This window comes from Capricornis sumatraensis, chromosome 8, assembly GCF_032405125.1.
Source record: "Capricornis sumatraensis isolate serow.1 chromosome 8, serow.2, whole genome shotgun sequence".
NCBI classification, from domain to species: Eukaryota; Metazoa; Chordata; class Mammalia; order Artiodactyla; family Bovidae; genus Capricornis; species Capricornis sumatraensis.
The window spans coordinates 9,625,417-9,648,325 of record NC_091076.1 but is presented as its reverse complement, the minus strand read 5'-3'; the positions used below and the strand labels follow the sequence as shown (position 1 = coordinate 9,648,325).

General features: G+C 41.5%; 1 pseudogene; it reads left to right on the top strand.

The window, feature by feature from the left end:
• The first annotated feature begins 4,481 nt into the window (after nucleotides 1-4,481).
• On the top strand, nucleotides 4,482-22,187 carry LOC138084305 (solute carrier family 22 member 10-like; annotated as a pseudogene).
• Nucleotides 22,188-22,909: the final 722 nt, after the last annotated feature.

Here is a 22,909-nt window from a genome sequence, read left to right as displayed (position 1 = left end):
AGACAAAAGAGATCACAAACTTGAGCTTCAGTGTCACCTATGGGAAAGCAAGATGGAGGCTGTCAGCATGATGTACTGCAGGATAAAGAGAAGGCTTACCAGCTTAAGAATTCTTCTCTTATGAGAGAACAAGAAGCGTGGATCAGGTGTATCAAAAGATCTGAGAAAGCCTCAGAATCACTAGCTGGGCTGACAGAGGGCATTTCTCTCTCCAAAGTAGATAGTAAACACTGAAGGATGTGACTTCAAATGCAAATAGAGAACTACAAGAGATCAAGAAACATTAAAAGTCCAAGAAAGATGACACCATCATCAAAATGCCACTATAATTTTACAGTCACCAACCCCAAAGATGTAAAGATCTGCAATTTAGCAAAAAAGAATTCTAAATAGCTTTTTATTAAGAAGTCAATCAGCTATAAGAAAACGCATAAGGACAATTCATTAAAATCGGGAAAATAACCCATAAACAAAATGAGAAGCTTAAAAATGAGCCAGAAATCACACACACACACACACACACACACACACACACACACACACACACACAGAACCATACAGATTCTGAGGCTGAGGAATATAATGAATGAAATTAAAAATGCCATGAAGAGTACCGGCAGAAGAATGGATCAGGCAGAAGGAAGGGTCTATGGGCTAGAAGACGGGAACTTTGAAATTACCCAATCAGAGGAGAACAAGGAAAAAGAGGGAAAAAGAGTGAAAAAGAGTGAAGAAAACTTACATGATCTATGGCATACCTTCACAAGAAACAATTTGACAATTACTGGCATTCCAGAAGGAGAATAGAGGAAAACAGGGAAAGATAGCTTACTTAATCAAATAATGGCTGATAACTTCCCAAATCTGAGGAAATGTTTGGATATCCAAGTTCATGAACTCAAAAGTTACTAAGCAATCTCAATGTAAGGAGATCCTCTATAAGACACTGTGTAATAAAACTGCCAAAAATAAAAAACAAAGAGTGACTCTCAAAAGCAGCAACAGAAAAGAAGCCTGCAAATTACAAGGGAAACCCAATGATGTGATGAGTGAATATCTCAGCAGAAACTCTATATGCCAGGAGACAGAGTGATAATATATTCAGAGTCCTGAAAGAAAAATATGCCAACCAAGAATAGTCTATTAGGACTGAAGACGTGTTGTTCAGTCACTACGTTGTGTCTGACTCTTTGCAACCCCATGGACAGCAGCAAGTCAGGCTCCTCTGTCCTCCACTATCTCCCAGTGTTTGCTCAAACTTATGTCCATTGAGTCAGTGATGCTGTCCAACCATCTCATCCTCTGTCACCCCCTTCTCATTCTGCTTTCAATCTTTCCTAGCATCTGGTCTTTTCCAGTGAGTCAGCTCTTCGCATCAGGTGGCCAAAATATTGGAGCTTAAGCTTCATCAACACTCCTTCCGATGAATATTCAGGGTTGATTACCTTTAGAATTGACTGGTTTGATTCCTTGCAGTCTAAGGGACTCTCAAGAGTCTTCTCCAGCACCACAATTCAAAAGCATCAGCTCTTCAGCGCTCAGTCTTCTTTATAGGCAGCACTAAATACACACATACACATTACAATGAATTTACTGAGGAATTCTGAATAAGTTCAGTAGATTATATCAGTACCAACATCTTCGTTGTGACATTATATTATAGTTTTTCAAATATTACTATTTGAAGAAATTGGATGAAACCTATGCAATTTCTCCTTATATTATATCTAGGTACTGCATTTGAGTTTCCATCCCAATTCCAAAGAAGGGTAGTGCTAAAGAACGCCAGTTCAGGTTCGATGCATGATACAGGATGCTCGGGGCTGGTGCACTGGGTTGACCCAGAAGGATGGTATGAGGAGGGAGGTGGCGGGGGGGGGGGGCGGTGTTTGGGATGGGGAACACATGTACACCGTGGCAGATTCATGTTGATGTATGGCAAAACCAATACAATATTGTAAAGTAATTAGCCTCCAATTAAAATAAATAAATTTTTATTAAAAACAAAAGAACGTTCAAACTGTCGGACAACTGCGTTCACTTCCCGTGCTAGTAAGGTTATGTGCAAACCCTTCATGTTGGGCTTCAGCAGTACTTGAATCGAGAACTTTCAGATTTACAGGCTGGGTTTAGAAAAGACATAGGAACCAGAGATCATATTGCCAACATCTGTTGGATCATAGAGAAAGCAAGGGAATTCCAGAAAAACATCTACTTCTGTTTCATTGACTACGCAAAAGCCTTTGACTGTGTGGGTCACAACAAACCGTGTAAAATTCTTCAAGAGATGGGAATACCAGACCACCTTACCTGCCTCCTGAGAAACCTGTATGTGGGGCCAAAAAGCAACAGTTCGAACCTTACATGGAACAACTGACTGGTTCAAAATTGGGAAAGGAGTACGATAAGGCTGTATATTCTCACCCTGTTTATTTAAGTTTATGCAGAGTACATCAGGTGAAATGCTGGGCTGGATGAGTTAAAAGCTGCAATCAAGATTGCTGGGAGAAATATCTACAACCTCAGATATGCAGATGATACCACTCTTCTGGCAGAAAGTGAAGAGGAACTAAAGAGCCTCTTGATGAGGGTTAAAGAGGAGAGTGAAAAAGTTGGCTTAAAACTCAACATTCAAAAAAAAACAAGATTATGGCATTCAGTCCCATCATCACCTCATGGCAAATGGAAGGGAAAAAAGTGGAAGCAGTGACAGATTTTCTATTCTTGTGCTCCAAAATCACTGTGGATGGTGACTGCAGCCATGAAATTAGAAGACACTTGCTTCTTAGAAGAAAGGCTATGACAAACCTCAACAGCATATTAAAAAGCAAAGACATCACTTTGCTGAAAAGGATCCATATAGTGAAAGCTATTGTCTTTCCAGCAGTCATGTACGGATGGGAGAGTTGCACCATAAAGAAGGCTGAGCACCAAAGAACTGATGCTTTCGAACTGTGGTGCTGGAAAAGACTCTTGAGAGTCCCTTGGACAGCAAGGAGATCAAATAAGTCAATCCTAAGGGAAGTCAACCCTGAATACTCATTGGAAGGACTGATGCTGAAGCTGAAGCTGAAGCTCCAATACCTTGGCCTGATATGAAGAGCTGAATCACTGAAAAAGACTCTTATGCTGGGAAAGATTGAAAACAAAAGGGCAAGAGGGTGGCAGAAGATGAGATGGTTGGATGACATCACTGATTCAATGGAGATGAACTTGGGCAAACTCTGGGAGATGGTGAAGGACTGGAGGACCTGATGGGCTGTAGTCCATGGGGTCACAAAGATTGGACATGACTTGGTGACTAAAAGAAACAATAACAACTGCATATGAATCTGAAATAATCTCACTGAGCATTTCAGTTAAAAATATAAAGGATTAGAAACTTATGGCATGCAAGCTGCAAGTATAAGAAACCTGGAATAGCTATTATAGTGTGAGTATGAAGTATGAATATTGAGGAGCTTTACCAGGCTTCCCTGGTGGCTCAGATGGTAAAGAATCTGTTTGCAATGGGGGAGACCCAGGTTTGATCCCTGGGTCAGGAAGATCCCCTGGAGAATGGAATGGGTACCCATTCCAGTATTCTTGCCTAGAGAATTCAGTGGACAGAGGAGCCTGGTAAGCTACAGTCCACGGGGTCGCAAAGAAGCAGACACCACTGAGTGACTACCACAAACGTACGCACCAGGTATAAAGAGGCCAAATTCATAATGATATAACAAATAATGAAGATTCTAACTGCCAGCACATAAAAGGTCCTCTAATATATTCTGTAAATGAATAAAGAAATCTGAGAAAATGGATTCTGATAGAGCTTACAGTTGCCTTTCTCTTGTATATATATTTCAAGGAATTTAATATTATTATGAATTCTTGGTGTGATTTAAACTGAAGCACAATATTGGTTACCAAAAGGTAGCAATTGCACACATTCTGCTTTGCTTTAATTAAAAACAAAGGATTACATTTTTAAAAATGATTTTAACCTAAATTCAATATTATACAAGAAGTACTTGTTTTCTGTTCTTCTCAGAGCAAAAAACATCATAGAGCAGTTCACTCCTGTGTCTCTCAAATTCCATCTTCTGGAAATGATTGAGAGCTGTGTAGCAGGCTTTTATTTTTTACATTATTTAGATACCATGTACATGCCAAAGTCCAGTGCTGGCTTTACAGAGTGAGGATAAGCAGGTTCAAAGAGTAAACCTTTAAACAGAGTTCACTGGCAACAGTTGGAAGTATTTTTGGTAAATTATTTTCTCTATGACTTTACTAAAAAGAATAATGCCTCGTGATTTGAGAAGGACTGGGGAAACTGTCTCCACTTCTTTATTGCAGTAGTGAGGGGATGGGACCCATTTATGAGAAACTGTTGTGATATTATATAGGCTCAGTGTGAATTCATGAAAGGAAATTTTTTCTTCCATTGAACTTATATTCTTAAAGTCACTGTGCATTGTCTTGAGGATTACCTGTCCAGAATGGCCTTTGAGGAGCTTCTGGATAAAGTTGGTGGCCTGGGGAAATTCCAGATACTTCAATGGCTTTAACTTTTCCTTTTCACATGATAGCAGTCTGTCACTCACTGTTGGAGAACTTCACTGCAGCCGTTCCTGGTCATCGCTGCTGGGTCCACATTCTTGATAATGCCACTGTCTCTGGTAATGACACTGGGATCCTCAGCCCTGATGTCCTGCTGAGAATCTCCATCCCATTGGATTCAAACTTCAAGCCAGAGAAATGTCGTTGCTTCCTCCATCCCCAGTGGCAGCTCCTTCACCTGAATGGGACCTTCCCCAACATGACTGACCTGGACACGGAGCCCTGTGTGGACGGCTGGGTGTTTGACCACAGTCTGTTCTTCACCATTGTGACTGAGGTAAAGGCCCCATTTGCCTCTTGTCAGTACATGTTCTGGGGGCTTCAGTCAGTTCAGTTCAGTCACTTAGTTGTGTCCGACTCTTTGCGACCCCATGAACCACAGCATGCCAGGCCTCCCTGTCCATCACCAACTCCTGGCATCTACACTGGGTGTTTTAGAAAAAAAGTCTGGGTGTTTAGGAAAACATAAAACAAGTGAAAGGTTGTTGCTGAGCCACAAAAGATGCTGGGGTTCTTGGTCTCCGGAGAAGAATTCAATCCAGGGCCAGAGATGAGGCTTGATCACTCAGAGCTTTTGTGTAATAGAGTTTTATTAAAGTATAAAAGTGATAGAGAAAGCATCTGACGTAGACATCAGAAGGGGACAGAAAGAGTACCCCCCTGCTAGTCTTTAGCTGGATGTTATATAGTTACTAGCAGTCTGTTAATGAAAGAAAATGTCTCAAAACTCAGAGAATGGCACCAGGCTCCTTACCCACAAGATGCATTTTGAGATAATCTTGGCACCAGGTGAGTCATCCTGGGCCATAAAATGATTGACTTGAATCTTGGAGAAAGGCAAATTAGATTATACAAAAAGTTTCGTTTACACAGGCGAGGAGAACAATGTCTGAATATAGCATTGGTTTGAGTATAACATACTGGTTTGTCAAGCCGATTCTGAGCCTAAATCTGAGCTTCTAGGCGGAACCGACTGGAAGATAGAGTCCAGGGTAAATGCATAGTACATTAACATAGCTTAAGACAAACATTTCCATAAGAAAAATGCATTGGTTAGCTCAAGATTTGAGAAAAGTTAAGCTCAGGTGGAACCAGGTGTCATTATGGCAACACAGTATTTTAAGAGAAAACCCTTTTTAAATTTGTATAGAGAAGGGGAAAAGATATATCACTAGTTTGTTTCCTCCTGCTGCTTAAGAGAGAGATTTAAAAAAAATGTCTGACACTTGCAGCCTACTTCCTCCGTTTGGAGACCCCTGGCCTTCCTGCCTGTTACCTTCTCATAAGCATGGCTCAAATCTTCAGTTACTGAGTAGATAGTAACTCTCCTTTAATCTTTCAGCAAATGGTGATTGTTTATCTTTTTAACTGCCAAGCACTTACATTTCAGTGGGAACCAGTGAAATCAACCAACTAGACATGAATTTTAGTACTGAAGAGCTTTAAACCAAGTGTGAAGATAGATGATCAGACAAGGAAGTACCTGATACAATGTGTGAAAAATTATTCTTAGTCACTTGTTCTCAGCCTAGTTGCAAATTGGAAACATTTGCATTAAGTAAAAAAATACTTTGGCTACTTGTCAGGGAAACAAATCAGAGTGTATTTCACTCTAAGTGTAAAATTCAGGCATCAGTATATTAAGCCTACTCCCCACCCCCAATGTTTACAATGTGTGGCAAGGTTTTAGAACCACCGAGGTATGCTGTGCTAAGTGAATAGAAAGATTGATCTTTATGTAATCTAGAAGATTTGTTTGAAAATTTCCAGAGAAAACCATGCTTAAGTGACTTGAATGATACAGATGAATAAAGGTGGTAAAGGAAACCAGAGAGTGTGTTCACTGAGGGCTATCAGAGTGATGATTATTGAGGGATTATAAGATTCTGTGGAACACTCCAGGGCTTCCCAGGTGGTGCAGTGGTAAAGAATCTGCCTGCCAATGCAGAGGATACAAGAGATGCAGGTTCAATCCCTGGGTCAGGGAGATCCCCTTGAGTAGGAAATGGCTAACCCACTCCAGTATTCTTGCCTGGAAAATTCCCCCAGAGGAGCCTGGCTGGCTACAGTCCATGGGGTTGCTCAGTCCATGACTGAGCATGCAAGCATGTGAGGCTCCCCTGGGCTGATTTCCTTCGCTTCTAGTGGGACCTAGTAAGTGATCATCAGTCACAGAAATCAATGGTTCAATCCCTATTCATGGCTGGAATGCTGGTGGGAAGCTTCATATATGGCCATCTCTCAGACAAGTGAGTTTCTCCAGATCACTGCTGCCCACAGTTTATGACTGCTTCATAAAGAAATCTTTTTGAATTCCTCACATATCCAATTTACACTGTGCAGGGTTGCCTTGGTTCCCAGGGAGCTATAGATGGAAATTTAGAATGAGCTCATTGTGATGAAGTCATTTTGGTGCCACAGAGCTCTGTGTACTGGACACAGAAATGTCATCTCCACAAGATCTGGAGGATATTTCAGAGTAGTGTTTAGAGGGGAGGTATCGTAATATTTCATCTAGAAATATGAGGAAGAGTTACTTATCGGAAGCAAGAGGAAGTTGCTTCAAGACAGGAGTGTCAGCCTATTTCAAGACACAGATATAGAGAACAGCATTGCCAGCCTTTGCCGTGGCCTCCGTGTTAAGTTCCCACTGGAATCAGTGAGCCAAAATCTTGTGGGTTCCCACCTTGATTGTTGTGCCTCACATGCATGTGTGTGTGCTAAGTTGCTTCAGTCATGTCTGACACTGTGTGACCCTGTGGACTGTAGCCCACCAGGCTTCTCTGCTCATGGGATTCTCCAGGCAAGAATACTGAAGTGGGTTTGCCATTTCCTCCTCGAGGGGATTTTCCCAACCCAGGGATCGAAGTGGTGTCTCTTAAGTCTCCGGCACTGGCAGGCAGGTTCCCAGGTGCCAGCTGGGAAGCTGTGCTTTGCATGCCTCATGTGTCCCACTGTAATTAGAAGGCATTTCTAGAAAACCTGGGTGCTTAGTGAAGTGGCCCTGAATTGCATTAAGAAATAATTGTGGCTATAAATTGGCCATTTGATCTTGAGAAAAGACTCTTTAGAGGTAATATTTGAAATCATTTAAGGAAATTAATCTATAGACCTCAAGTTGTCATAATTTCTGGTATGAGTGTTTTGGCTAATCCTGTGCCTGGCGCTGTCCATCCTAAATTAAGAGAACCACGGCAGCCAGATACTCAAGTCTTTCATAGGTGAAATGGGAGACTCTAAGTAACCTTTATCCCCTACCTATAAGCCTAACATATTTAACCTTCCAGGTGAAAATTGTGAATGCTGAATATATCACCCTGAATGTAATTTGTAAACTATATCAGAGTGTTCATGTTGACCAGTCTTATGACTGAACCCTTTACAATGATTCGTGATAAAATGCTAATTGATCAGCTTAGATGCACATAGGGTAATAGGTTTTTCTCAGTTTCTGTGAGGAAATGGGATTATGACAGATGTCGAGAATAGAAAATTTGGTGAAGAAAAGGGAGATTTATAACTAACCTAAAGATTTTGAACTAAACATAGGCAAAAAGCTTCTTACAGCTAAGAAGAAGCATTATAGATTGACATAATCCCCAATTCTTTATTTTACTTTCATTGACTGTGCTTTTGTGGCCAAGGTCAATGTCCAGAATACTTCATAGCAAAGCAAATGATCAACAAAAAGAAATGGAAACCTACAGAATGGGAAAAATATTTGCCAGCCTCATATCTGATAGATTTAATATCCAAAACATGCAGGGGACTGCTGCAACTGATAGAAAAAACTCACAAATAACCTACTCAAAAATGGCAAAGGAATTCAATAGGTATTCCTCCATAGAACACATGGAAATTGTTAACAGGAATATGAAAATGTGCTTAATTTCACTAATTATCAAGGAACTACAAATCAAAACCACAATGATATATACCTTTATGTCTGTTTGGGTAGCTATTATATTAAAAAGTCATTGTTAAGACTGATGTCAGGGAGTTTTTTCCTAGGATTTTTATTGTTTCAGGGCTAATGTTTAAGTCTTTAACCCATTTTGAGTGAATTTTTTGGAATATTGTCAGTAGAGTGCAAATTCATACTCCTGCCTGTTATCATTTCATTTTCCCAACATTATTATTGAAAAATTTTATTGTCCGCTCTTTAATATTATTGGTTTCTTTATCAAATAATATATATCCAGGGTTAATTTCATGAATCTTGGTTCTTTCTGTTGGTTTGTGTACCTTTCTTAATGTCAGTACCATACCACTTTGATCCCTATTGTTTTGCAGTATAGTTTGAAATCAGAAAGTAGGATGTTTCTAGATTGGTTCTTCATCAGGATTGACTTTGCTTTTGGGGGTCATTTGTGATTTCATATAGATTTTAGGATAGGTTTTTCCATTTCTGTGAAAAATGTCATTGGAATTTTAATAGGGATGGCATAATGGTAGATGGGGCTTCCCTTGTAGCTCAGTTGGTAAAGAATCTACCTGCAGAGCAGGAGACCCAGTTTCGACTCCTGAATTGGAATCCTAGAGAAGGAAATGGCAATCCACTCCAGTATTCTCGCCTGGAGAATCCCATGGACAGAGGAGCTTGGAGGGCTACAGTTGGTGAGGTCGCAAGAATCAGACACAACTTAGCAACTAAACCACCACCAACCAATCTATAGATGACTTTGTGTAGTATGTACATTTTGACAATACTAATTTTCCAGTCCATGAATATGGGTTATTTTTCCAGTTATTTGTATCTTCTTCAAGTTCTTTCATCAAAGTCTTGTTTTTAGTGTCCAGATCTATTTCATCTCCTTGGTTAAATTTATAGTTGTTGGTCAGTCGCTCAGTCATGTCTGACTCTTTGCTACCCCATGGACAGCAGCACACCAGGCTTCCCTGTCCATCACCAACTCCCAGAGCTTGCTCAAACTCATGTCCATTGAGTCAGTGATGCCATCCAGCCATCTCATCCTCTGTCATCCCTTTGTCCTCCTGTCTTCAATCTTTCCCAGCATCAGGGTCTTTTCCAATGAGTCAGCTGTTTGCATCAGGTGGCCAAATTAATGTATGACTTTATCTACTTGTTTTAAGGGCTTCCAAGATGGCTCAGCAGTAAAGAATCCGCCTGCCAATGCAGGAGACGCAGGAGAGGCGGGTTCAGTCCCTGAGTTGAGAAGATCCCCTGGAGCAGGAAATGGCAACCCACTCCTGGGAAAAATTTTTACCTGGGAAATTCCATGGACAGAGGAGCCTGGTGGGCTACAGTCCATGGTGTTGCAAAGAGTTGGACATGACTGTGGAAACAGTGTCAGACTTTAAATTTTGGGCTCCAAAATCACTGCAGATGGTGACTGCAGCCATGAAATTAAAAGACGCTTACTCCTTGGAAGGAAAGTTATGACCAACCTAGATAGCATATTAAAAAGCAGAGACATTACTTTGCCAACAAAGGTCCGTCTGGTCAAGGATATGGTTTTTCCAGTGGTCATGTATGAATGTGAGAGTTGGACTGTGAAGAAAGCTGAGCGCTGAAGAATTGATGCTTTTGAACTGTGATGTTGGAGAAGACTCTTGAGAGTCCCTTGGACTGCAAGGAGATCCAAGCAGTCCATTCTGAAGGAGATCAATCCTGGGTGTTCATTGGAAGTACTGATACTGAAGCTGAAACTCCAATACTTTGGCCACCTGATGTGAAGAGTTGACTCATTGGAAAAGACTCTGCTTCTGAGAGGGATTGGGGGCAGGAGGAGAAGGGGATGACAGAGGATGAGATGGCTGGATGGCATCACTGACTCGACGGACGTGAGTTTGGGTGGACTCTGGGAGTTGGTGATGGACAGGGAGGCCTGGTGTGCTGTGATTCATGGGGTTGAAAGAGTCGGACATGACTGAGCAACTAAACTGAACTGAAGTGGGCACAGACTCACACTTGTTTTAAACTGGTAGTCATTTAAGTTCTGACACATTCTGAAAGTTCTGCCTTTTAAACCCCCCTCATCCACGTTCTGTATTTTTGATGCTGAATTTTAAATCTTTGTGTTTATGCTGTTTCTTATGTCTATAGTAGCTGTTACAGTTTCGTTTCATCTTGGAATCTATGTACTGGCCTATTTAAACAGTAAATCCTCAGCCCTTAATATATATTTGCCTTTTCTAGTGGGCTTTTACCCTCTGCGACCCCCATTCTGTTGTAGAACAGCTCCACAGGGCTGCCGTGGCCTGTGAGGACTCTCAGCAGGTATCGGGTGGTTAGCTGTCGGGAGCGGCTGCTGTCAGGGATCTGGGAGGTCTCTGAGGTGTTGCCTGAGTAAGTGTCAATCATGGCTGCTCCACCCCACCCGGGCTCTGCCCTGGGACCAGGTTGCCTCTGTGTCCCGTGGTCAAGTCTTCATCCTGGTTGTGGGTACCCCGGATCCAGTGCAGCGCTGTGGTGTGGGTTGAGTGGGATGGGAGAGTTCCCTCAGAGCTGGGATGTGCAGCAAGGCAGCAGCGGGAAGCCTGGCAGCCTCTAGGGAAGCTCTCTCTATGCCCTGCTGTGGATGCTAGCAAGCACACATGTGCTCCTCACAAGCTGAGTCCAGGCTCCCCACAGCCCTTCAGTTATTCCCAGCAGTCCAAGGAGATCAAACTAGTCAATCCTAAAGGAAATCAACCCTGAATATTCTTTGGAAGGACTGATGCTGAATCCGAAGCTCCAGTCCTTTGGCCACCTGATGCGAAGGGCTGACTTATTGGAAAAGACCCTGATGCTAGGAAAGAGTGAAGACAGGAGAAGGGGGTGACAGAGGATGAGATGGTTGGATGACATTACCAACTCAATGGGCATGACATGAGTTTGAGCAAACTCTGGGAGATAGTGATGGACAGGGAAGCCTGGCAAGCTGCAGTCCACGGGGTCACAAAGAGTCGGACATGATTGAAAGACTGAACAACAAGTCCTCCTACCAGCCATGGGGGATTGCTTCCTTCACATATGCCCCAGGACTGGACTCCCAATCTGTGGCCTGACCTGCTCAGTCCCCAGGGTAGGTGTCTTCCTATGGCATTTCCCTTTTCCTCTGAGTCCTCTCCCAGGAGCGCAAGTCTGAACCTGATTGTGTTTCTTTCCTTCCTACCTGATTACACGTGTATCTTACATCATTGGTTTACATAAGTCATTCTGCCAGTTTCCAGTTAGTTTCAGTGAGAATTTTTCCATATATAGATTTTTTTTTTTAATTAAAAAAATTTTTTTTTGGCTGTGTTGTGTCTTTGTTGCTGCATGTGGGCTTTCTCCAGTTGCGGGGAGTGGGGGCTACTCTTTACTGTGGTGCTCAGGCTTCTCATCGCAGTGACTTCCCTTGTTGCAGAGCACAGGCTCTAGGCCCATGGGCTTCAGTAGCTACGGTGCATGAGCTTAGTTGCTCCATGGCATGCGGAGTCTTCCTGGACTAGGTAGGGATCGAACCCTTGTCCCCCTGCACTGGCAGGTGGATTCTTATCCACTGCACCACCAAGGAAGTCCTGTAGATGTATTTGATGTGTTAACAGGGGAAGGTAAACTCCATATCCTTTTACTGCACCATCCAGATCTTTTCCCAGGGTTATGGTGGTCTTATATTCTGTTCTCCCCTGGAAAAGGGAATGGCTACCCACTTCAGTATTCCTGCTGGGAGAATTCCATGAACAGAGGAGCCTCATGGGCTACAGTCTGTGGGGTCGCAAAGAGTCTAACACAACTGAATGACTAACACTTTCACTTCATATTCTGTTCTAGATAAAGTACATTGCTTGAGGCCTATAAACTCAGATTCAACAAAGACTGACCCTTACATAAACCTTCAACAACTTTGAATATTGATCCACTGATCTTCTGCATCAGTTTAACCTCGCCTGTCTGGTCCTAGAGCCCCAAGTACACTTTTAGCTCTCGTGTTCTGGACGCCGTACAGACTCTCTACCATGCTAAATACATGTTAGTAAAATGGGAGCTTATAGTATATTACAGTTTCCAACACTGTAATTTGTTTTATATGATATATCACTTGGTGTCAAAGTCCAAGTGATTAGAGGATAAAGTTTTGAAACTCTTAGTGCATATTGCTGACAAGGAGCGCTACTTTGAGGAGATCTCCACTGTTGATTTAGCTTCTGAGTTTTCAAGCTTTCAGGTACAAAGAATCACTTGGAATCTAGAAAGACAGAACTGATGAACCTATTTGCAGGGTAGCAATGGAAACACAGACATAGAGAGTGGACTGTGGACACAGTGGAGGAAGGAACGGGTGGGATGAATTGAGAGAGTAGCCTGAAAACATATATATTACCATATGTAAAAGAGAGAACCAGTGGGAATTTGCTGTGTGACACAGGGAGCTCATCCCAGTGCTTTGTGACAACCTAGAGGGGTGGGATGGGGTGGGAGATGGGAGGGAGGTTCAAGAGGGAGGGGACATGTGTATGACTGTGGCTGATTCATGCTGATGTATGGCAGAAACCAGCACAGTGTTGTAAAGCAATGATCTCCCAATAAACAATGTAAAAAATTAGTAAAATAAAAAACCAAATCATAAACAAAACCATTATGAACCATTATGAACATGAAAAAAAATTCTCTTAATTTCAGAGTAGGCTTTGTTTTTTACCGCAGGTTGCTACTGCATTCACAGTCTAATCTCTGTTTCTTAGGTTTGGGCGGAAGTTGATTCTCAGGTGCTGTTTGCTCCAGCTCGCCATCTCTGGGACCTGCGCAGCCTTTGCTCCCACCTTCCTCATTGACTGCTTGCTACGCTTCTGGTCAGGCTGTTCTGCCATGGCCTTCGTGTCAAATAACAGTATGCTCAGTAAGTCAACAGTTTTAGTCTTCTCCATTTTCCAAGTCTGAAAGTTGGCCTTGAAATTTCACGCTTACCTGACAATAATATCCCACTTGGATTTTCTTTCAGTTGTAGAGTGGGTAAGGTCCCAGTCAAAAGTCATGGTAATAACACTGGTATCCTGTGCCCTTAGTATTGGACAGGTGATGCTGGGAGGACTGGCTTTTGTCTTTCGAGAGTGGCGCACCCTGCAGCTGGTGGTGTCTGTACCTTTCTTTGCCTTCTTTCTCTCCTTAAGGTATGAAGTGCTCTCTCACTCTCTTTTGGGAACCTGGGATGAAAAGGCAGGTTGTTTCTGAATATATTCATTTTTAAATTCCTTAGACCCTTTTTTATTGTTTGAACTTAAAACCCTTATCTATCATCTGTTACTGTGTGCAATTTGTGAAATAGAACATTGACTAACAGTGACCCTTCTCCTGGGAGTTCTAGGTATTTTCTGCCATCTTTCTTCATAGGCTTACTTAGTATAGTGGTTGGAGGGTTATTCTGACATGATTTTTGTTAATATAAGATATAGACTCAAATATTTTGAAAAGAAGTAAATTTAATTCTTTTTTTTTTGTTTTTTGGTTTTGGAATGAACCAGGTTATGGTAAAAACTTCCATGATTTTCATTGTTGTAGGTGAATTGAATACAGGGAAGACGAAACAACTTTATTCATAGAATAATCTGACAAAATAGCCATGTTCTTTCTCCAGTACTAATAATTGGCATGCAGGTTGGGTGATTTACATCATGTGTTCATCAGTCCCTTAAATAATTTTAACAAACATTTATTTATGGATAACTTGACCCCTGGACTTAAAATCAGTTTACTACTGCTACTGCTAAGTCACTTCAGTCGTGTCCAACTCTGTGCGACCCCATAGACGGCAGCCCACCAGGCTCCCCCGTCCCTGGGATTCTCCTGGCAAGAACACTGGAGTGGGTTGCCATTTCCTTCTCCAATGCATGAAAGTGAAAAGTGAAATTGAAGTCGCTCAGTCGTGTCTGACTCTTCGTGACCCCATGGACAGCAGCCCACCAGGCTCCTCCGTCCATGGGACTTTTCAGGCAAGAGTACTGGAGTGGGTTGCCATTGCCTTCTCTGTAAAATCAGTCTAGGGAGAATTAAATTGAGGAGATCACAGAGAGATGACTACAGATTTTATATACAGGTATGAGTTCAGGGAGAAAGGGAATATGATCCATGTCAGACTCATTGTTTTTTTATGATGCCATTTTATTTATTTATTATTTTTAAATTTTTTAGTTTGTATTGGGGAATAGCAAACTAACAAACAATGTTGTGATAGTTTCAGGTGAACAGTGAAGGAACTCAGCCATACATATCAATTTTCTCCCAAACTCCCCTCCCATCCATGCTGTCACATAAAATTGAGCAGAGTTCCATGTGCTATACAGACTCATTCTTTTTGTTACTCCATATTCATAACAACCCTACAAGGAAGCTGACAGTGCTGTTCCATTTCATTGATGAGAAAACTGAGGCAGATATAAAGAATTAGTTATTAATTGGTATTAGTAATTGGGTCATTAGTTATCAAATAGCTAGTAGTGGCAGGAGTACCTGCAATCACTGTTAGGCTTTACGCTGACATATTTGGGACTTCTTTTCAAAAAGAATATATACTGTAAATATATACTATGTGCACAAAGTTCCTAGAACCCATGGCAAGGTTTGGAAGGAAATTATGCATATCAGGGATAAACTTAAACTTCATAAGTTTTCTGTAAATTCTCCTGATGAGTAAGCAGAGGCAATTTAACTCCAAGTCTGTGTCCCTTACTAGTAGTACAACTTGTAAGTGCAGTGCAGGGAGTGGTCACTCTCATATTCTCCTAGTGTTTGTGAAACAGATCTGGAATTTCTATTCCTAACCCAACAAGTGAAGCGGCGGATTTTGGATGGAAGGCAAAATGCATCTGTTGTTAATAATCATACGACATATCACAAGAGAGAGCTGACTGCACTTGCGTACTCACCTTTCATCAGGTGGCTGGTGGAATCTGCTCGGTGGCTGATTATCACCAATAAACCAGACGAGGGCTTAAAGGGACTTTGAATAGTTGCACACAGGAATGGAATGAAGAATGCTGAAGCAGCCCTGAACAGGGAGGTGAGCAGGGAAGAGGAGGTGGTTATTGGGTTGGAGGGAAGGAATAAACTGATACCTGCCTGCTCCTTATTGAGATACACAAAGCCTTTTCTAACAAGGGCGGCTAGCTGAGAATGCAGGCTCAGTTCCCTGGCCTTTCATGGCCATCTCATGAAAAGAGGCTTTGTCTGCTGCACCACTAGGTCCTTTAGTTCAATTCCTGTAGGCTGCGTACGATAGTGGATGCCCTGCCCGCCTCCGTGGCCTCCTTTTCAAATTTTGATTGTTGCCATTTAATTTCCTGGAGTCTCCCTTAACTGCCTACATCCTCCTTCATATCACATTCACACCCGTGATTGCATATGCAATATGCTACACTACAAAGAAAGGGGGGATACCTCTTCTATCCTATCGGTTGCCAACGCTCGTCACAATACCTGGCACTATATTGGCAAGTGATTCGTGTTTGTTGTTGCTAAAGGGTTTGAGAGCAACCATGCAGGGGCAGCTGGAGGCAGCACAGACCAAAGCAACTGTGTTTGACTTGTTCCGTACACCCAACCTGCGTTAAAGGATCTGTCTCCTGTCATTTGCGAGGTGGGCTTCACACAGCGCATGATGACACTCAAAGAGAGGGGACATAAATCTGTTTATTTCAAAGGTTATAGCACTGTTGTGAGAGGGAGGCATTGATTTGGGGATAAAAGGTGAAGGAAACACACCAAGTAATTGCTATTTTTGGAGGTAGTTGAAGGATTATGAAAGACTCACATGGAACTGATAATAAAATGAAGAGTTAGAAAAATAGACAAAAGGGATGGATTAAACTTACAAGTTTTGTATTGCAAAGGAAACTATAAATAAAATGAAAAGACAGCCTACAGAATAGAAGAAAATATTTGCAAATGATGGAACAACAGGGGATTAATTTTCATAATAGACAAATAACTCTTACATCTTAATATAAAAAACCAAACAATCCAATTGAAAAATGAGCAGAAGATTTAAATATACAGTTTTCCAAAGAAGACACGTAGATAGCCAACAGCCACATTAAAAGATGCTCAACTTTGCTAATTGTTAGAGAAATGCAAACCAAAGCTACAATGAGGTATTGCCTCACACCAGCCATAATGTTCATCATCAAAAAGTCTACAAATAATAAATGCTGGAGAGGGTGTGGAGAAAAGGGAAACCTCCTACAATGTTGATGGGATTATAAACTGGTGCAGACACTGTAGAGAACAGTATGGAGGCTACTTAAAAAACTGAAGGTAGAGTTACCATATGATCTAGCAATCTCACTCCCGGGCATGTATCCAAACAAAGGTCTAATTTGAAAAGATACATGCATCCCAAAGTTCACGGCAGCGCTACTTATAATAATTAAGACATGGAAGCAACCTAAGTGTCCACTGACAAATGGATAGAGACGATGTGGTATGTGTGTGTACATATTTGTAGCAACGTGGATGGACCTAGAGATTACCACACTAAGTAAAGTAAGTCAAAGACAAGCATCATGATGTCACTTATTTGTGAAATCTAAAAAACTGATACATATGAACTCATTTACAAAACGGAAAATAGACTCACAAGCATAGAAAACAAATGTATGGTTATCAAAGGGGAAAGGTATGGGAAGGGGTAAATTAGGAGTTTGAGATTAACACATACACACTGCTACATATAACAGATAATCAACAATGACCTACTGTATAGCACAAGGAACTCTACTCAATAACCTGTATTAACCTATAATGGAATATCAGACTCTTTTGCGACCCCATGAACTGTAGCCCACCAGGCTCCTCTGTCTGTGGGATTTCACAGGCAAGAGTACTGGAATGGGTTGCCGTTTCTTCCTCTAGGGGATCTTTCCAACCCAGGGCTTGAACCCATATGTCTTGTGTCTTCTGCATTGCCTAGTGGATTCTTTTACCACTTAGATATTGTCATGTAATTATTTACATTAACTGAAAATTATGACCTTAAAAGGAGGTATTATACAAATCAAGACTGTGTCTTTTTTCAACCTTGACCATTGGCTGCCTGGGTAAACATAATCATCAACTGCAGCCCTGGGCTCTAATCTTACGACTTGTGTCTCTCCTCTTTTGCTCATTACAGATTTGCAAACACAGTACCCTATTTTGGCATCTTTATGAATCTACAGCTCTTCGGGAGCCATATATTCCTGTTCCAGGTAATCTTTGGAGCTCTCACTATCTCAGCTCGATGTCTTTCACTCCTAGTACTGAATCACATCCGTCGACTAACCCAGATGCTTTTCATGTTCCTTGTGGGACTTTCCATTTTGGCCAACATGTTCATGCCCCGAGGTGAGAGAAGACTGGGATTTGGGGAAACGGAAGTGTTTTTTTTTTTTTCATGTCCTTCAGGGATTGTATTAGCCCTACCTGTCCAAAGCTAGGAATAAACAGAAGTCCCAATACTGGCTTACTAAGTATTCCCACAAACGTTAGAAGTCCTGCTACTAGGTTTTTGGGAGAAAGAGCCAAAGGTCCGTAAGCACAGCTCTGGCATATCTTCACCTTCCTCATGTTTTGGAAGTATCTGGAAACTGGCACCATTTATTCTGAACAGTTCCTCTAGGAGAGCATTTGTTCACTTGACCTTCACCCATTTGGGACTTCCCAGGTGGCACTAGTGGTAAAAAAAAAAACAAAAAAAAACCAAAAAAAAAACACCTGCCTGTCAATGTGGGAGACATAGGAGATGCAGGTTCGATCCCTGGTTTGGGAAGATCCCCTGGTGGAGAGCACGGAGAATCCTCATGTAATGAGGAGCCTGGCGGGCTACATTCCATAAGGTTGCAAAAAGTTGAACGTGACTGCAGTGACATAGGACATTGCCCATTCTCACTTTTAAAAACAAGCATGGAGGGGTGAGGCCTTGCAGTTATATCCCAGGTGAGGGCATATGATGGTCACTCCCTCTGTCAGGGCTCTTCATTACCAACTTTGATGACTAACCTAGTTCCTCACCTCTATGCTCCACATGTGAGTGTGATGTTAAGTCATCATGACTACAGCTTTTGCTTATGAGAGTCTCCCAGGTAATGAAAAGAATTCCTCTTTTGTAAAAAGTGAATGTCTGTACAGTTGGAACCAGAATTTAAGCAGATTAAAATTCTTGTCCATTTCCTGTTAGATTACTTTATAAGATAACAGAATGATGCTATGTAAGGATTCGTGGTTGTTTAGTCGCTAAGTTGTGTCCAACACTTTGCAACCCTTGGACTGTAGCCCTCCAGGCCCCTCTGTCCGAGGGATTTCCCAAGCAAGAATACTGGAAGGGGTTGCCATTTCCTTCTCTAGGGGATCTTCCTGACTCAGGGATCGAACTCAAGTCTCCTGCATCACAGGTGGATTCCTTACTGCTGAGCCACCAGGGACACCTATGTAACAATTAGGAGAACCTTAGTGGGCACAATGATTCACATTGCACAAGGCAGGACTGTGCTTCACAGCCTTAGAGATGAGTAGGCTTTGCTCCTCAGAATATCATTAGTAATGCCTGATTACTCTCTTACAAGAGAGTTCTGTCCAATATATAATGCTATAATTAGATTTCCTTTCATACTGTGTAGAATACAGATTCCCTGAACATTTCTTCATTTGTTCTCAAATCCTGACATTTTGTTCCCCTCCAAATAGAAGTTTCCACTCTTGGTTCCTCGTGTCTAACACTGATGTAGATCTGGCTTCTCTTCAGCCTGTCCACTCACAGAGCAGGCCTGTTTTATTACTCCCTGGTGTCATACTTACCCCATGTCAAGGCTGCATCTGCTCTAGGTTGACTGAGTCTTTTAGGTTTCCCTGGAACTTCCCCCCCCTTTTTTTTTTCAATGAAAATCCCACACTGCTAAGACCTCCTAATTCCAGGAAAACCAGGAAATCCTGCACTTGAATTGTAAGCTCTTCCAGGTTAGAGCTGAGTCTTAGACTCAGCAATCATCTACATGACAGTTCTACCTTCTACAATAAGGATATAGCGAGTACTGGACAGAATAAGTAAAAGTAAATTTCCACCAGACTCACCTTTTCTTCTGATTCTTCGGCAAAGCTCAGCTATGCACAGAGGGTTGCTATAATTAATTTAGGTAGTTTCATGTACTTTTAACCACCTATGTTGATAATGTTACATTTTTCACATTGTTAGCTGTTCTATGCTCCCTGCCATTGTATAGATTTCTACAATATATTTCAAAAATGCAATGAACCTATACAGCTTTTTTGTTTTCCTGACTGAATTGGGTGGATGCTGATTCCTTCAATGCATATTTCTTAGTCTCCCCGCTCTTTGTGTCTCCAGAAATGCAGACCCTACGTTTGACTTTGGCAAGTGTGGGAATGGGCTGTATTGCTGCCGCTGTCTCCAGCAATTCTGTCCATAACTCTAAACTCATGCCCACTCTCCTCAGGTAAAATACTTTGTGGATGCTCTGCCAGGGCCCCAAATAGGACTTGCCCAGGTAATTTATCAGGAATAATCAAGATAAGATCTGTTAACTAGAAAGCATTCATTTGTAATCATAATAGTAACAACGTACTAACAACAATTACCCAAAGTTTATTGAAAAATGGACTGCGTGCCATGTACTGTGTTAAGCAGTACTTCAGTGTCTGTCTCATTAACCTTTTAGACCACTTGTCTTGGTAGTTGGAATGCATTAACATACTGTTTAAAATGATGGAAATGGGTTTTAACATACTTTGATCCTGACAAAGCTAGAATCGCAGAACAAATCTCAAAACAAGCGTCTTTCATCAAGCTCATGTATGTAATAATTGTGTTTTATGTCTTCCATTACAATGTCAAAGTGGGCTGCCCTGGTGGCTCAGCAGTAGAGAATCTGCCTGCAATGCAAGAACCGCAGAAGATGTGAGTTCGATCCCTGAGTCAGGAAGATCCCCTGGAGGAGGGCATGGCAACCCACTCCAGTATTCTTGCCTGGAGAATCTCATGGACAGAGAAGCCTGGCAGGCTACAGCCCCTAGGGTTGCAAAGAGTCGGACACAACTGAAGCAACTTAACATGCATAAATAACATCAAAGTAGTAGATCATAAATTACGTGTATGGCATTTTTTTTTACTGAATTATTATGCATTTTTCTCTTTTACCCTTCAGAGCAAAAGCTTCAGGATTAAATATGATGGCTAGTAGGTGTGGGGCAGCACTGACTCCCCTGCTGATGACCCTGGTGGTGTATCTACCCACTCTGCTTTGGATCATCTATGGAGTGTGTCCTGTCCTTGCTGGTCTTCTCGTCCTTCTTCTACCTGAAACCGGAAATATGCCTCTGCTTGACACCGTCCAGGATGTGGAAAATAAGTAAGTAACCTTCTACCACCCCTGGGAGGGACTGTGTGCTTTGGATCTGTGGGTGAGAAATGCAACATGCTGAGTGGGTCCCTCGGATCACTGGGGAGGCTAAGCCTTGCCTGGGATCCTTCCATCTTGAGCCATTGCCTTCATGAATGGCAACATCATTTCTATCCACTGTGAGGTCCAGTCTAGACTGCAGCGATCCCCTCTGCCCTGTTCTCAATGGTAGCTTAGTGCTGAAGAGACAATAATTAGCTCTATTGTGAGGGAACATCCTACCTGCCCTCATGAGAGACACACATTTCTGATGGTGTTTCATGGTCCTCAGATCCATAAGTGTTAACATCTCTCTTTGAAAATATATTAGAGAGATAAATCTGGTGTTGGTACCTGTAACATTAGGCAATTTTGCAGCCATAAGTAATGAAAATATTGAGGATAGGGAAAATAAGAAACTGGTAAAAGATACTTTTAAATAAGAAAAATGGTATATTAGTCACCTAGAGCTTCCGTAATAAAGTTCCACAAACTGAGTTACTTAACAGACATTTATTATCGCATGGTTCTGGAGCCTGGAATTCTGAGCTCAAGTTGTTGGTAGGACCATGCTTCCTCTGAAACCTCTAGGGAAGATCTGTTCCAGGTCTCTCCTGGCTTCTGGTATTAATAGTCCCTTGGCTTGTGGCAGCATATTCCAATCTACACACGGATCTCCCTGGCACCCCTGCCTGTCTTAACGTTCCCTTTACATAAGGACACTAGCCTATTGGGTAAGTAACTGATCTTACTCCAGTATGACCTCATCTTAATTAATCATATTGACAACAGCCCCGTTTCACATTTGGAAATCTTCCTAAGATTCTGAGTGTTAAATATTGAGCTACTTCAATATACGAAATTTTAGGATGGAAGCAATTAAATGCATAACATATGGGAAATCCCTTAAGATTTTCAATCCATTTCTTGATTTTTCAAAGGTGTCATTGGCCATGATTTAAAGAGACCAAGCGAGAGCAGCAACTTTCAGAACTGTTTTCTTGGGTCTGCAGAGTCCACACAGCCTTTTCTAGCGTGAGTGTCAATCCCATATATTTTACTGAATCTAAAAAAAGATGATGTGAGAGGATCAGTTTGTGCATGGAGACCACACAGACTTATTTTTTTTCTTGTTCTTATTTGCTGATTGGTTGTTTCTGTTTTGCTTTTCCAGCAAAAAACTCTCAAAAGAAGTAAATGAGAAAGATTGCTACATAAAAGTGACAAAATTTTAAGGTGCTTTCATAAGTTGACTGGCGAGGAAAAGAAAAATATGAAGGAAAAAAAACCTGGGTTTTTTCCTTTATATCTAGAAACTAGCAAGAAAATATACTAGAAAAATGAATCTCATTTACAATTATGGCATTACTTTGCACATAAACACGTAACTTGAGGGAACGTGTAATCCTTGCACAATCCAATATTTTGAGGCAGTAGTTGGAAAAAGTTTTGAACTTACTAATAAATTATTAACGGGGAAAACGATTCAGAAATAGAGGAACATCATGTAATTAGGACATGGCTGGTTGATGTATACAAGTAGAATAATTTAAAACATTGCCTGAATAATCACGCAAAAAATCCTATTATTTTATGCCTGTTGTGCTCTTTTGTACCTCTTTACCTGAGAAAATATTTTCAGAGTAATTAATAAACTCTTCAAAATTAGGACCCCTCTTTCCCAACAAAAATTAAAATGTACAAAACTCCTGAACAAGTGAAAATATGTTAAACTATGTAGCAGTGGAAGGCAGTGTTGGTAACCAGGACTAACCTTGGTTGAGATCACTTTCCATGGCGAGTCCAGTAATGGGACTTTAGTGGGCTGCAGTTAAAGTACCGAGCAACTTACTCACAAGGATGAGAGAAGACAACAGTGCTCACGTCCAAGGAGAAAACTTGTTCAGATGGAATTAGTATGGAATGGGACTTAATATGCTTCCCAGAAATGGCAGCC